General features: G+C 37.8%; 1 long non-coding RNA gene across 2 annotated transcripts; it reads right to left on the minus strand.

The window, feature by feature from the left end:
• Positions 1-127: 127 nt before the first annotated feature.
• Positions 128-3,741, minus strand: LOC125934143 (uncharacterized). 2 transcript variants are annotated; one of them, XR_007461241.1, is made up of 3 exons: positions 3,469-3,689; positions 2,518-2,598; positions 128-681 (listed from the first exon to the last, which is right to left on the minus strand). It is a non-coding gene; the product is annotated as an uncharacterized LOC125934143 (long non-coding RNA). The 2 variants fall into 2 exon arrangements; XR_007461240.1 differs by lacking the exon at positions 2,518-2,598 and having other exon boundaries at positions 3,469-3,741.
• Positions 3,742-13,815: the final 10,074 nt, after the last annotated feature.

The raw sequence follows: 13,815 nt of genomic DNA on the forward strand, positions 1-13,815 counted from the left end.
CACCCTGATTTCTCTAAGGTAAAGACTCTCTTCAGTATCTATGTATATTTAAAGTTCTTAAGCCTTAGGATTAGCGATGCCAAAGATTGCATGGATGATTTAACACGAATGTAATTCCAGGCAGGGATGGGGGAAAATGGGAGTCCATTTTCAGAAGTAAAAGCTGTGTTGAAAGATTAGAGCTGATTCAAAGTGAAAATAAAAGTGATTTCCAAAGCTTTCATATATTTTAAAATACAGTCCTAGGGCCAGAAGTGAATATGTATTGCTAGGTTTCAATGCCCTTTTTTTTCTTCATGTGTTCTATTTTGGCAATAATGTTCAGCAAAGGGGAATTTTCCTGTTTAAGTCTGAGAAAGGCATGTAAGAGGACTTACTATGAATGCAAACAGCTGGTGATATTATGTGATTACATGGTAAACAGCATGTTTTGATTTGTGTGAGGAGCCGTCTGGCAATTAGAGGAAAATGACATTTTATAACTTTGTTTTGTTGCAGTCAATACGGTTTTTGGTCCTTCTAGCTTGATCATCACTCCCTCGGATGTTGTCTCTTTTCCGCAGTCAAGTCTCCTTCAGGGCTACCACCATGCGCCTCCCCATCGTGCACTTCTGAACCTCTGGCCTCCTTCCCTCAGCTCCATTCCACCTCGCCTCCAGCAAATCCTTAATTATGGCACATCTATAGTTAAAAACCCAAAGTGACACAAATTAGTGTCAATACAACACCATGACATTTAAGGGCCCCACTTCGGTTCTCATATATCTCAGACTTGTAACCTTCTACCCAGGTGAACACCTTGCCATGCGCCATCCATCCTGGCTGCCTTTACTAGTTGGCTCAGTGCCCCCACCCCCATTGTCTGCTCTGGAATCTTCCCAAAATGATTCCATGACGCCCTGCACACATTTTATATATCACACCTCTTCATCAAAAAATTATCTTTCCATTCTTGAAGCTTCTGTTAACGTAATGGAAAGAGTGCCTTTCTGATTCTCCATTTTTTCTGCCCATGTAAATAATATTTCCCATACTTTGAAGGATTAACACTTACTGGATCCTTACTTGGGCCAGTGTGAAATATATTGGCCCAAGTAGGCATCCAGCAAATGTTAATTCCCTCACTTACTCTTTAGGTACTTACACTTTTCTGCTTTCATTAAATATTGTTGGCTCCCCTAGACAGGTAACCATCTGAGAAAAGGGCTGTAAGTTAGCCATTTATTTAGCCTTCCTTTTACCCCTCACACTATTTTGCACATAGTGGGTGATTAGTGAAATGTTTGTTGAACTAATTAAAAAATAAATAGAATTAGAATGACCTACATTAAAACATCATAGACCTGAAAACCTGAGTTTCCATTTGGGTGCACATATTAAAAATAATAAGCAAAACTCTGAAATGTGTTGACAAGCACCTTTTGAACATGGATCCAGGCAACATTCCTCAAGTAATTTTCCCTTAAATTAGAAGTTTTTACATACAGAAATGTACCAAATTTGGAACATATTTACCTAATTGCATTGTCCCTCTCATATTTATTCAATTATACTACTTTTCACTCTCCTTTGAGTGGAATTGTATTAAATAAAATTTTAATTTTTCATAACCAGAGGGAAAATTCATAGCAAATTTGTTTTTAAAAATAGCACTTTGCAAGTTTTTAGACTGCAAATGTTGGAGATATAATGTGGTAAATAGAGATAGTTTGCATTTTTTAAATATAGCAAATCGAGGCATATCAGATTTGAACTATAGCTATCCTTGCCTTTTTATTTTTTATAAGTAAAAATTACGCCACCATGGAAATAATTCATCTACAGTGTACATAGTTTACAGAATACTTTAATTTCATACTATATACAAGACACTAGCCTCAGTATTATAAGTATATGAAGATGAGCTTAGATAAAAGCAATGAACAATTATAATATGAAGTACAATTATAATACTCTGGATGAAGTTATATCTGTTAGGAAACATTAAGAAGACTGTGGGGAAAGACCTTGTGGAGGTTAAAAATTTCTTCAAAAGATAATTTTATTTTTAATATGAACTATGTCATGTGTGTAAAGTAATATACAACATACGTAGGTTAAGGTATGCTCCTGTGGCCTTTTCTTGGCTTAACTATAGAATATTTCCAATACTCTAAGCCCCCCATTCTGGTCAACCCAGTCATATCCCTCTCCTATTCTTACAGGAATAACTATGTCTTTCTGACCTGGGATTTATTTTATTGCAATTTTTTAGACATATTTTTTATTTTGACAAAGTATTCATAATCATTTTTCCTAGTAGTGAATTGCTATTATTTAACTTATCACCACATTAGGATTTTCTCCAAATTTTTGCAATCATACTTACATTATAGTGAACGTCTTAGCTTCTTTAAAAAAATTTTTTTTTCGGAAGTGTCGTCTATGTTGTGTTACCAAAGCAAAGATGATGAATTTGTTTTTACTGTTCTAGAAACATTTCACCGATTATTTTTCAAAATTATTCTACCAACTTACCAGGACACCATAATATATGAGAGTACCATCTTCCCTGCGTTCTGGCTAACTGGGTGGTGTTCTGGTTAGTTGGGTGGTACTCTGAAATAAAAAACTTTAAATTGAAAACAAGAATGGCTTGAATTTTAGTTCCCTGATTCGTAGAAATTGAACTTGACAACAGTGGGTAGAAGTCTGGGGCTGAATCAATTTCTCTTGCCACAGCTTGGCTGAGATGAGTCTGACTACAATAGGAAATGAACGTTACAACAGCTGCAAAAGACATTACAAATTCAAACTAAAATGCAACAACTTGTTATTTTGGGAAAGGGGTGCACCCTGGGAAGGAAAATGGGAAGCTCTGTCTCATATTTCAAGCCTTGATAAGAAGGAAAAAGAAAAGGGTCTTAAAAGGATGGAATTCAGGAATATTAGCTTGTTTACAGTTTTGATAAATTTGGAAGTCACGGAAATAGAAAATCCATTCTATCAAATTTGAAAGTAAAATGGTATATTAGAGAACTGATAAAAAAGAATACAGAGAAAAAATTAAAACCTAGTCAGAAACTTGGGAATAAAAGAACAAGAAATGAAAATACAGGGAAATGAGATAGGAAAGGAAGTTGAAGATCAGCACTGATTAGTATTGCTTTACTTTAATTGGCAAACAACAGAAAACCCAACTAATGGCTGCTTAAGATATATATTTTTTGCCCTGTCTCCTCCCCAACCCCTCCTTCAACAAAACAAAAAGCCCAAAGGGAGGCAGCCACAGTTGGAGGCCGTGCAGGTGATCTTTGGTGCCCCAAGACTCCAAGTTCATTTTGTTTTCCTGCTCCCCGAGCTCATTTTGTTTTCCTGCTCCCCTTCTTAAAGCATAATTTCTTTTTCTCACCACAGCAGGAAGAAGGAAAAAAATCTCAAAGTTAAGGCCAAGTCTGTTCCTTTTAGAAAGTTTTGCAGAAGCCTCACCTCCCATTACCATGTGCTTATATTTCATTGGCCATTATTGGGTCACATGGTCTCATGAAAATCAATCACAGGAAAGTAGACATGGATTAGGGCACCTCAGATGGAATTTGGGCCAGTCAACTGACAGTGTGTGCCTTTTTGCTATGTAACTGTTTAGAATGTTCTAGTCCTAAGATGAAAACCATTATGTTGCTGAGGCTCTCTATGGACTTCTTGGTGGCAGACAGCTAAAAGAAAAACATGCCATTAAGCTTATGAGTTATTGACACCATCATTGGAAACACATCAATTCATAAACTTAGAAAAAAAAAGATTTGACGATGTTCCTTTACATGAACTTTTCCACACAATGTGATTTTAAAAAGTCATCGAAGTGCACAAACCATAATGTAGTTATTTCAGATTAATCCATGTGTGATTTACCTAAGGCAAAACGTGAATCCCAGCTTAGCTTCGCCCACTTGCATAGTCTGGTTATGGCTCATCTTTCTACTCCATCGATGTGCATCGAGAAATGAACATTAATTTTTAAAAGTTGAATAAACAAGCCATAATTAGAAAGGTAAACACCAACTGCGTTTGTATTTCACACTCAAATATTACTGAGTCATTGGTGTAAGGGTTTCCACCTGTGAACCGGAAGTCCTCAACTGATTCTGGGTCTCATCACTGACCCTTGAGTGACTCTTGATGGTTTGGCTCATTTTCTTGCTTGCAGTTTTTCTCCCTGTGCAACTGGGAGGGCACCTTTTTTACAAGGACATGAAGAACTAATGAGGTCGTTACATACCTTCACCTAGAAGGCTGTAAGCTCTAGATTTGGCAAGAATGTGTCTGACCACTCTTCAGTTGTCTCCCCAGGGCTTCAGTCAGCACCCAACACCCAAGTCCTCAAAAAAAATTTTTTTAATATTTATTTATTTACTTACTTATTTATTTATTTAGAGAGAATGAGTGGGGGAGGGGCCGAGAGAAAGGAAGAGAGAGAGAATCCCAAGCAGGCTCCCCACTGTCAACACTCAGCCCAACTCAGGGGCTGGATCTCACCAACCCCTGAGATCATGACCTGAGCTGAGCTGAAACCAAGAGCTGGAAGTTCAACCAACCCAGCCTCCCAGGCGCCCTCCCTCAAAAATTTTTGAAGGAAAAATGAAAGCAACTTCCAAATTGCTTAGTCTACACCCACACATAGTGGGTACCCTATAATTACTCATTTTCCTTTTATATTAGCTTTGTTAGTTTCTTGGCTGCTTTAATGCAAATAACTTATTGTTTACTATCAAAATACACCTACTAGAATAATAGGGCTGTTTGTAAAGGAAAATAATCTGGAGGAATGTATAAAATTTTTATACATTAGTTCAATAAAATGAATCTAGTCAACCCAATTAGCAAAGATTAGTATCTTCCTAGATTTGACATACATCTGTTTTAATTGACCTATCTTGCAAGTTAGAATAAATATAAAGTTCAAATAACTTAAACCGTGTGACTTAAAACAATTTTATTCTTAAAAAGAAAAGACTCTTAACTAAAGAACTTTCCTTCTTTCCTTCCTCCCTTCCTCCTCCTTTTCCTCTCTCTCTCTCTCTTTAAGACAGGGACAAACTGTGCATAACTTACCCAGGAAGACTTAGATCTTTCAGTTCTGTGTTTTTAGCTAGTTTACAAATTAGCTTTTTGAAGCTTTAAGGCGATATCCAAATAACACTTCCATTCTTAATTTCAGATACAAATGGCCATGGCAAACGAAGGAACACAGCAAACAAAAGCCTTCCTCAAAACAATACTCAACATCACTACCTCTGGTTCCAACTGGCATTTATTAACCCTTTACTGTGGGCTACACACTGCTCAAATCACACTGCAGACAGTTTCCTTTTTTTTTTTTTTTCCACAAGAATCCTTTGAACTATTGTTTCTGCCTCCTCAGGGTGGGCCTTGCCAAACTGCTACAAGCTACAAGCCCCACAGTACTCTTGATCCTCCTTCTGCTTCAACTTTCTCTGTACAGCACTTACCACCACCTAATATTGTATATTTTGCTTTATTGTTGTTGCCTACTTCTGTCTCTCCCTCTGCAGCCTCCCTCCACTAGAGTGGGAGCTCCAAAGGGCACAGGAGTTTTCTCTTGTGTTCGCTGCTGCAGCCCTGGCATGGAGTATGCACCCACTAAATATTGGAAAGGAATACGCTTCTCATACCAAAGACGAGGATTCTGAGGCATCTGATGCTTTAAGATCATTTTATCTTCAAACCAACACTTAAAAGGATTTTTTACAATCTGTTATTAATTGTTATGCTATAAATCATTTCCATGTATCTCATTAGCGTGAAAGGGCTGAATAACCTCGGCAGACCCAACAGGCGAATGGGTCTCAGGAACTCAGCTGGTTGTTGTGAAGTTCATGAGAAGAGAGAGAGAGAGAGAGCGTCTTTGAAAATGAGCATGAAACCAAGGCAAAGAAAATTGAATTGACGGCCAGTGGCTATTGCTACTATATCTACACATTCATAGATTATTTGTATTTACACAAATTACTGATTCTTGAACTAAAATACAGTGTCTCACCTTCATATTTCTTTCACACCAATCACTGCATATTTGTCGTACATAAGGAATTCTTTAGTCTCAGAAGCTAAGCAGCGTAACGTGGGGAAATAAATGTATGGCTGAACACTGTCTATATTTTAACTACCGAGAGAGAAAAATTAGATGGAATCATAATATTTTCATCCTCACATTACGCCTGGTACTTTTATGCCTAAGTATTAAGATGATAGGTGCTATAGAAAGGGTAAATAAATACAACAGAGGAAGTCCATTTAGTTATTTTAGAGCTGTTGTATTGAAATACTGCCTTGTTTACAATTTTCAACTCCACAAATCCTCATCAATTATTAAATATTTTCCTCATTGAATTAAGCAGGGCGACTGTATTTTCTCAGGAGAAAACATCAGGTGAAGCATAAGGCTTACTTTTAACATATAAAAATGTTCCTGCATGAATGAAACTCTATAGCTTTGTTACACTACCCCTCCCTCCCCCACCCTCCACAGAAAGTACACATTTTAGTTATTACAGAAAATGACAAAGAATTCAAATCCTGAATTTTAAAGGGTTTAATTTTTTTTCATTGTTTTGAAACCAGAAGCAGTTCTTTCCTATTGCAATGGCAAAATAAAATATTTCGTAGAACTTAACCACTGCTTCTCAGGCATTGTGCTTGGTACTGTCTTGGCCAACTCCAGAGAGGTTACAATACAGGCAAAAGTCAAGGAGGGGAAGTGACTATCACCTCTTACAGGGCAAAATGCTATGTGGTCCTTCACCATCAAACATTTGATTATTTTTCAACGGGATGATTATATTAACACATCATTTATTCATTTATCAAAAGTACTCATTAAAAAGTTTGGTTGAGTAGTGTTTTATAAGGATACAATTTGCTATTAGCATGCTTCTTTGTTTCATTATGAGTTATGCTCATTGTTTATATGGCTTTTTGCCTGCTAGAACTGTTATCCACATGCATGAGTTCACTGGGCAGCCCCCTAGACAAGAAACATATGGCGGGGTCTGCTGAGAAAATCTAGACGCACACCACACGTAATTCTATCTCTTTTTGTGCACGTGTATTGACTTGTGTCCATTCGTGCATATCTACATCTGGGACCCGCACTTCTTACTAATAAAAATATTTATATAATTTAACCCCCAAAATACTTACAAATATCACTTTTATTTACTAACATGTAATCAAGCAGCAAAGAAATATTTTGCCATTTTATCTAGAAGCATCAAAGTTAGAAAGGAGATAGACAACTCTCTACGGATTTGGCAATAAACCCTAGACTTGAGGTTTTTAGTTCTTATTTCTGAACCTCATCTTGGATCAGGTTCCAAGGTTAAGAGCAGACATATTCAAGCACATTTTAAACCTATATGCAAAAGTATTTCTTATTCTTAGCATCACAAAGTCTAAGCATTATCTTATTACAATATGCAAGCAAGTTAATTCTTTGACATTTCAAATCTAAAGGAAAGTTTTATGTAACTCAAACATGTTTGTTTCGTTTTTTTAAAAAATGGTGTCATTATTTTGGAATTTTGTCAAGGTAGATTTCTTTCAAAATTGGTAGGGCCCTATCTTAGAGTGAGCATAAAGCAGGTACTTAAAGGACATTAATGGCTAGCAAAGCACATCTAAGTTAAAGAGAGGAAAGGTTTAAATGGTCAGAGACCTTTGAATAAAAAAGAACATTAAACGCACATCTTAACCATAGTTATAAATATGTCAGAAACAGGCTTTCCTGCCTGCTCTGTGAGTGGAATGATTGTGCCATGTTGTTGACCTTTACTAAGTCAGTTAACCCTTTAGTAACCTTTATTTTCCCATTAGGAGCAATCCCTGCTTGTAAAGGAAATGCTGAACCACAAATCTAAAATAATATTATTTTATTACTATTATTATCCCCAACAGAAAAGTCATTTCTTTCTGCAATAATGCTGCAAGAGTTGAATACAGGTCTGATGTAGCCTGTTGTCAGAATCCCGGGGAGAACACAGATTAAGAATATTGGTGACGAGAAATCAGTTAGCTTCGTACTTTTAAGAACCAAATCTATCTGTATTATGTGTTCTCTTTTAAAAACATTCTTAACTTAATTTCTTTTGCCACATCGTTAATAGAGAACCAATGCTGCTGCTTTACAATTTCAGAGGACTTTTAATTTAGAGAAGTGCTCCCTATCAGTTACTGCCTTCTCGTGTTACAGTACGCATGTAAAAAATCAATGTGCTAAGTGCTTGATGTGTTTTATCTCATTTATTCCTCCCAATAGCCTGTGAGGGAGGGGATATCTTCTCTATTTTACAAAGAAGAAAACTGAGATCCGTAGACGTTAACTTGTTTCCAAGGTGACAAGGCTAGTAGGAAATGAAGCTGAGATTTGCTTTTACATAGATGTCCTTCGGGTAAGTACTCTTAATCACTGTGCATTCTGTACCCACAATGGGTGAAGGAAACCTGTTTGTGGAAATGTAGATACTTGCCAGGATCTCCCAGTCTGTGCATGGCAGATTTGAGTTCCTGGATCTTAGCACACTGTTCTTCCCGTTAGACTGAATTATTATGGAAGGTGTTTTATACCCCCATTCTGGCCCATGAAGGAGGAACTTCAAAAAAAGATTAGTGAGCTCTTTCCTATTTACCTAGAGTCTTAAGTTGTGCATCTTGTTTCGGTTGTTGCCCCTTGTAAATGGAATAGTGATGATTTCAAGAGCTTCTCCAGGGCACTGGTGATGGCCTTTGATGATGCTGTAGTTGTGGCAGTGATTTTCCAGCTGGAGTCCATGGAACAGTGTTCTGGAAGAGGCTAATAGGTATTGCTGCCCTAAGAGTTCTGTGCTCTCAAACATTTGGAAAAAACTTGGTTATACAACAGTAGACATTTCTTTGAAGAGGATGCTATAGCAGCTGTTTTTTCAACAGCTGTTTAGCTGTTAATTGACACTATGATTGTAAAAGACAGAGTCAACATAGTATAGAATAGGTCCCCCAAATATTTACCCAGTTTTCAAACACATCTTTTGATAATCTGGGAATATTTTTCTCAAGGAATGTGAGTCCCCAAATGCTATTTTGGGGTGTAAGTACTGCCCAACAACCTTGGGACATATCCTGACCCCATTGACCTTTTTTTTTTTTTAATGTTTACTTATTTTATTTATTTATTTATTTATTTATTTATTTATTTATTTTTGAGAGAGAGAGACATAGAGCGAGAGCAGGGAAGGGCAGAGAGAAGAGGGAGACACAGAATCCAAAGCAGGATCCAGGCTCTGAGCTGTCAGCACAGAGCCCATCCAGAGCCTCGAACCCATGAACCCTGAGATCATGACCTGAGATGAAGTCAGACGCTTAACTGACTGAGCCACCCAGACGCCCCCCAGTGACTTTTATATACCTGTCTCACCTCAAACTTCCAAACCTCATCTTCCATCCTCACTGTCCAGTGATAGCTTTGCTTTTTATTTTCATGAGAGAAAAGAAGCCCTCAAGAGTAGTTACCCATTTCTTACAGCTCCACCTTCCTTCACACCCCAGTTACCCATTTCTTACAGCTCCACCTTCCTTCGTGATGCCATGAATAGACTGTCGATTCTCCCATGTAAAGGCAACTCCTCCATCCAGCATTCCACCCCTTATCTTTCACCCCATCATATAGACTGCTCCAATAATTGTCTCCTCAATTCTGCATCACCAGATTTTCCTTTTCTGCTCAATTGTTCAGCACACAACATCCTGACATTTGCCAAGTTTTAGGAAAAAACTCAAAAATCTTTCTCCTGACCACACAGTCTCCTCCAGCTCCCGCCCCATTTCTCTATTCTTCATGATAACGAAAGTCTGCCAAGAAGTTCTCTAGTTTTTTTGTACTCTGACTTCTCCCGTACTTTCTTGGGTCCAATTCAGTTTCATCCCTACCACTCTACTCGAACTACGTATGTGAAGGTCAACAAAAATTAAATCGAGCGTGTAAACACACCTAGTGGCAAATGCTCAGTCTTCATCATCTTGACCTATCAGCAGAACTTGGTCCAGATAGGTCAAGAAGGTGAAGTTTAACACTAATATTAACTGATAAAGAGATAGTTTAGCACCGTCTTCTCCTTGAAACATTCTCTCCCCTTGCCTTCCAGAACGCCATATTCTCTCATTCTTTTCTTTCCCCTCTCCTTTTTCCAATATTGGAGTGCTTATGTTCGCTGTTGGATCTCCTAATTATCTCTCCTACTCCCTTAGAGATCTCATCTGGTCTTCTGGCTTAAATGCCATCAATGATGCTATTAATATCCTGATAGCTCTCAAATGTGTATATTAAGGGGCCCCTAACTTCAGATTGATATAGTCCACATTCTACTCTATAGCTAAACTCATATGCATATGGACAATTAAAATTACACTGTATAAAACTGAGCCCCAGACCCTAGCCCTAAATCTATTCCTTTTCATCTTCTCCATGTCAGTCAATAGCAATCACTTCCTTCCCCTCACTGTTAGGGTAAAAATCTTAGTATCATTTCTCAGAGTTGGCATGTGGTCAGTCAGCAAGTGCAATCAACTCTACTTTCAAATTAGATGCAGAGTCTGCTATTCTCTCACCACCTCCCCTGGTACGACTCTTCCTCTTTTACCCAGATTATTGCAGAATCCTCCGGCATCGACTCCCCACTTCCATCTTCCCCTCCTTACAGACGTTTCTCAGGATACTGTCCAGAAAGAACGTCTTAAAACCTAAGTCAGATCTGACCTCCTCCCTCCTCAGCTCAATGCTCCCACAATGGTGTCCCACTCACTCTTTATAAGCAAAGTCTTTGCAAAGACTGCCAGAGTGTGTCAAGGTTACCTGCTACCTCTCCACATCCCATCTCTCACTCTTCTCCCTCCCAGTTTTCACCCACTCTGGCCTCCTTGCTGCTCCTGAACACACGAGGCCATCCTGTCCCACAGCTATACACTTGCTACTCCCTCTGCTTCAAGGGGTTGGCGCTTAGATCAACACCTGTGCATGTCCTCGCCCCTGGTTGTCTGCTCACCCAGTCAGTCAGAACTTCCCTTTTGAAACCTTTTCAAAAATAGCAACTTCTTCCCTACATTGTCCTAAATCTGTTCCCTGGTTTATTTTTCTCCATATATCAGCATCAACAGTTAACGTAATTTATTTTTTTTTCTTTTTTTACATTCCATCTCCCCCCAGCTAGGTTGTCATCTCAGTAAGGACAGATCTTTTTGTCTGTTTTATTTGCTAATGTACACACAATGCCTAGAAGAGTGCCTGGAATATAGCTGGCACTCCAGAACTATCTACTGAATTCATTATTAAATGAATCAAAGAATACCTCTCTACTATATGGTGAAAGAATTCTTCCTACCAAAATATCATCATGCATGAAAAGGCTAACACTCATACATTGAGCATTGGCGTTTTTAACAAGAAAACTTTGTTTCTATGAATCAAAAAACAAGATTCCTAGTAGCATCATTAATCAGTTATAATAAAATAGTACTGCTTGTCCCCAATTACTAATTTCAGGATCTATAACAGGTGATGAGTCTATTCACAGTTATATGAATATAAACTCATTTAGGCATTTTACAAGTGTAGATAGGGACTTTAGTTTAGGGTCTGAGGGAAGACCAAAGACCGAAGATTAGTAGCTCTAAAAACTAGATCTTGAGAGCATGAAAAAAGTGGTACTCTGGGGCATTTTCATATCACCATTTACATTTAAAATTATAATTCCAACTGGGTAAAAATAAAATGTGATTAGGCATTTACGGTCAATAGACAAAGCTCCCCCAAACTAAGAAGGATCCTCAAATGTTGGAAAAAGTCAAAGGAAACAGTAAGAAATCCTGACCAGGAAATGATTGAAGCTTATAAACACACGATTCGGGAAGTAGATTTGACAGAAGTAACCTACCTCTGGTGAGTCTTAGATTCATTATGGCAATGGCGTGAAAAACAAAGATAGCTCTTTACACGCTAAGAAAATGAACCAACCAAAAATATTAGGAATAAAAAATTATCTGTAATTAATTTGCAATGCTATAAAAATGCACGCTGAAAGGAAAAGGATGAGGTAATAAATACAAAGTAAAGAGTGGTGACACCCCCAGGAAATAAAAACAGGCAGTTCATAATAGATGAGTGTTTCATTTTTGACAGTATTTTCCAAGAAAGAGGGTGGCCTGACTTTGGAATAAAAATAGATGCTCTGGTACAGTCCTTTAATGGAGAGAAAAGCAGTCCACTGGACTCCTACAATGTGATGAAAATAGCTTGCAAGACCACCCAACACATTTACTCTAATCCTGGACTTCCCAAGCCATTTTTAAAAATTTGGTTTCTCAATACAGGCTGGTTAGCAGGAATATTAAGCTAAGTTTCTCATTATTAATTATTTAAATGCCATCCTACTACAAATAATTCATGTGTGACTTGGGGCCAGATAAGCTTGTTTTCCTTTCCAGGCAAAATGATTAACTAAATAAATTTTTCTAGAATGCTCCTTTCTCAAACATCAGTCTTTTACTCCACCACATTCCCATACTTGTATTACCTCCCTAAGAACCAAAGATTTTATTTGTCAGTACTTTTGTGCCACCTGATAAACTAACGGGACAGTTTAAAGATGTTTGCTTTTATGGAGGGTTCTTAAGAATACAAGTTGATAAAACCAAAGCATAAAGTGCAGATAAAAATGGGAAAGATGTAATAATACAAGAGTAATTAGTAGCTGTCATTTATTACATGTTTGCTCTATACCTGTTACTCTTAATGTATATATTGGGCTTAATTTCACAGAGTCACAAAATCTGGGTATTAAAGATGAAAATGCTTTTCCCCCCCATGATAACTGAAACTACTTAAGAATTTCCAGTCTCTCTGATGGTGGAAATTTTTGTATTGTCAATTCAAGTCTACTTAGTAAATTCCTGAACTCACTGTGGTCAATTTAAGGTTTCAAATCAATTTGTGATTCTCCCTCAATTTTTATTTGAAGCCAGGAGTTGAACTAAGACCCTGGTCAGAAAGGGTTTCAAGGAGGGGCTGGTAAAAATATCGTTTCTGCCTGGGTATAGGTCATCTATCCAGGTGTTATCCTCTGTGCTCCCACGGTCCAGCAATTTATAGCTGGTCATGCCTGAACTTGAATTACTGGCCCATACACTGTTGAGTTCATACCCTTCCAATGGCCTCGGGTTGTCAGACCATGCTTTCTTCATCTTCTTTGTTCTAAACACGAAGTCTCCTTTAATACACTTGTCCTCTCAGCGCAAGCCCCCACCCTCACACTCAACGCCACACTCAGGTCAAAAACTCAAGAGCTCAGAGACCTGTATTCAGCTTTGTTAGTTAACAGCATTTGGGTCAATGTTGGGTTTAAAACTTTCAAAGTGTTATGGGCTTTACCTGGGGAAGCCAAGCTATTGCCCTTTTGTTCTAGAATCCCCCTGAACCTTTGCCCACTGTCCTGGGTTTGCAGACATGACCCTTGTCAATTTACTTTCCTGCTTGCCTACCCTGGATTTTTAAACTCCTTTCAAACTAAAATGAAATGGTGACTTTGTTGTTGTTCTAAATTGGATCTGAACCCCTCCTGAAGCAATAAATATTATTTATTCAGTAAATAGACTCTTGAAAACATTAAGAACTTAAGAATGACTGCAAAAATAAACTGAATTGGTTAATTTTCAAAAACATTATCTTCTTTCTTTTATCCCCCTAATAAATATTTGCATCCCTAGGGGGGAAAATATTTGTCCAAGAGTATC

Source organism: Panthera uncia (assembly GCF_023721935.1).
Source record: "Panthera uncia isolate 11264 chromosome A1 unlocalized genomic scaffold, Puncia_PCG_1.0 HiC_scaffold_16, whole genome shotgun sequence".
In the NCBI taxonomy this organism is placed as follows: Eukaryota; Metazoa; Chordata; class Mammalia; order Carnivora; family Felidae; genus Panthera; species Panthera uncia.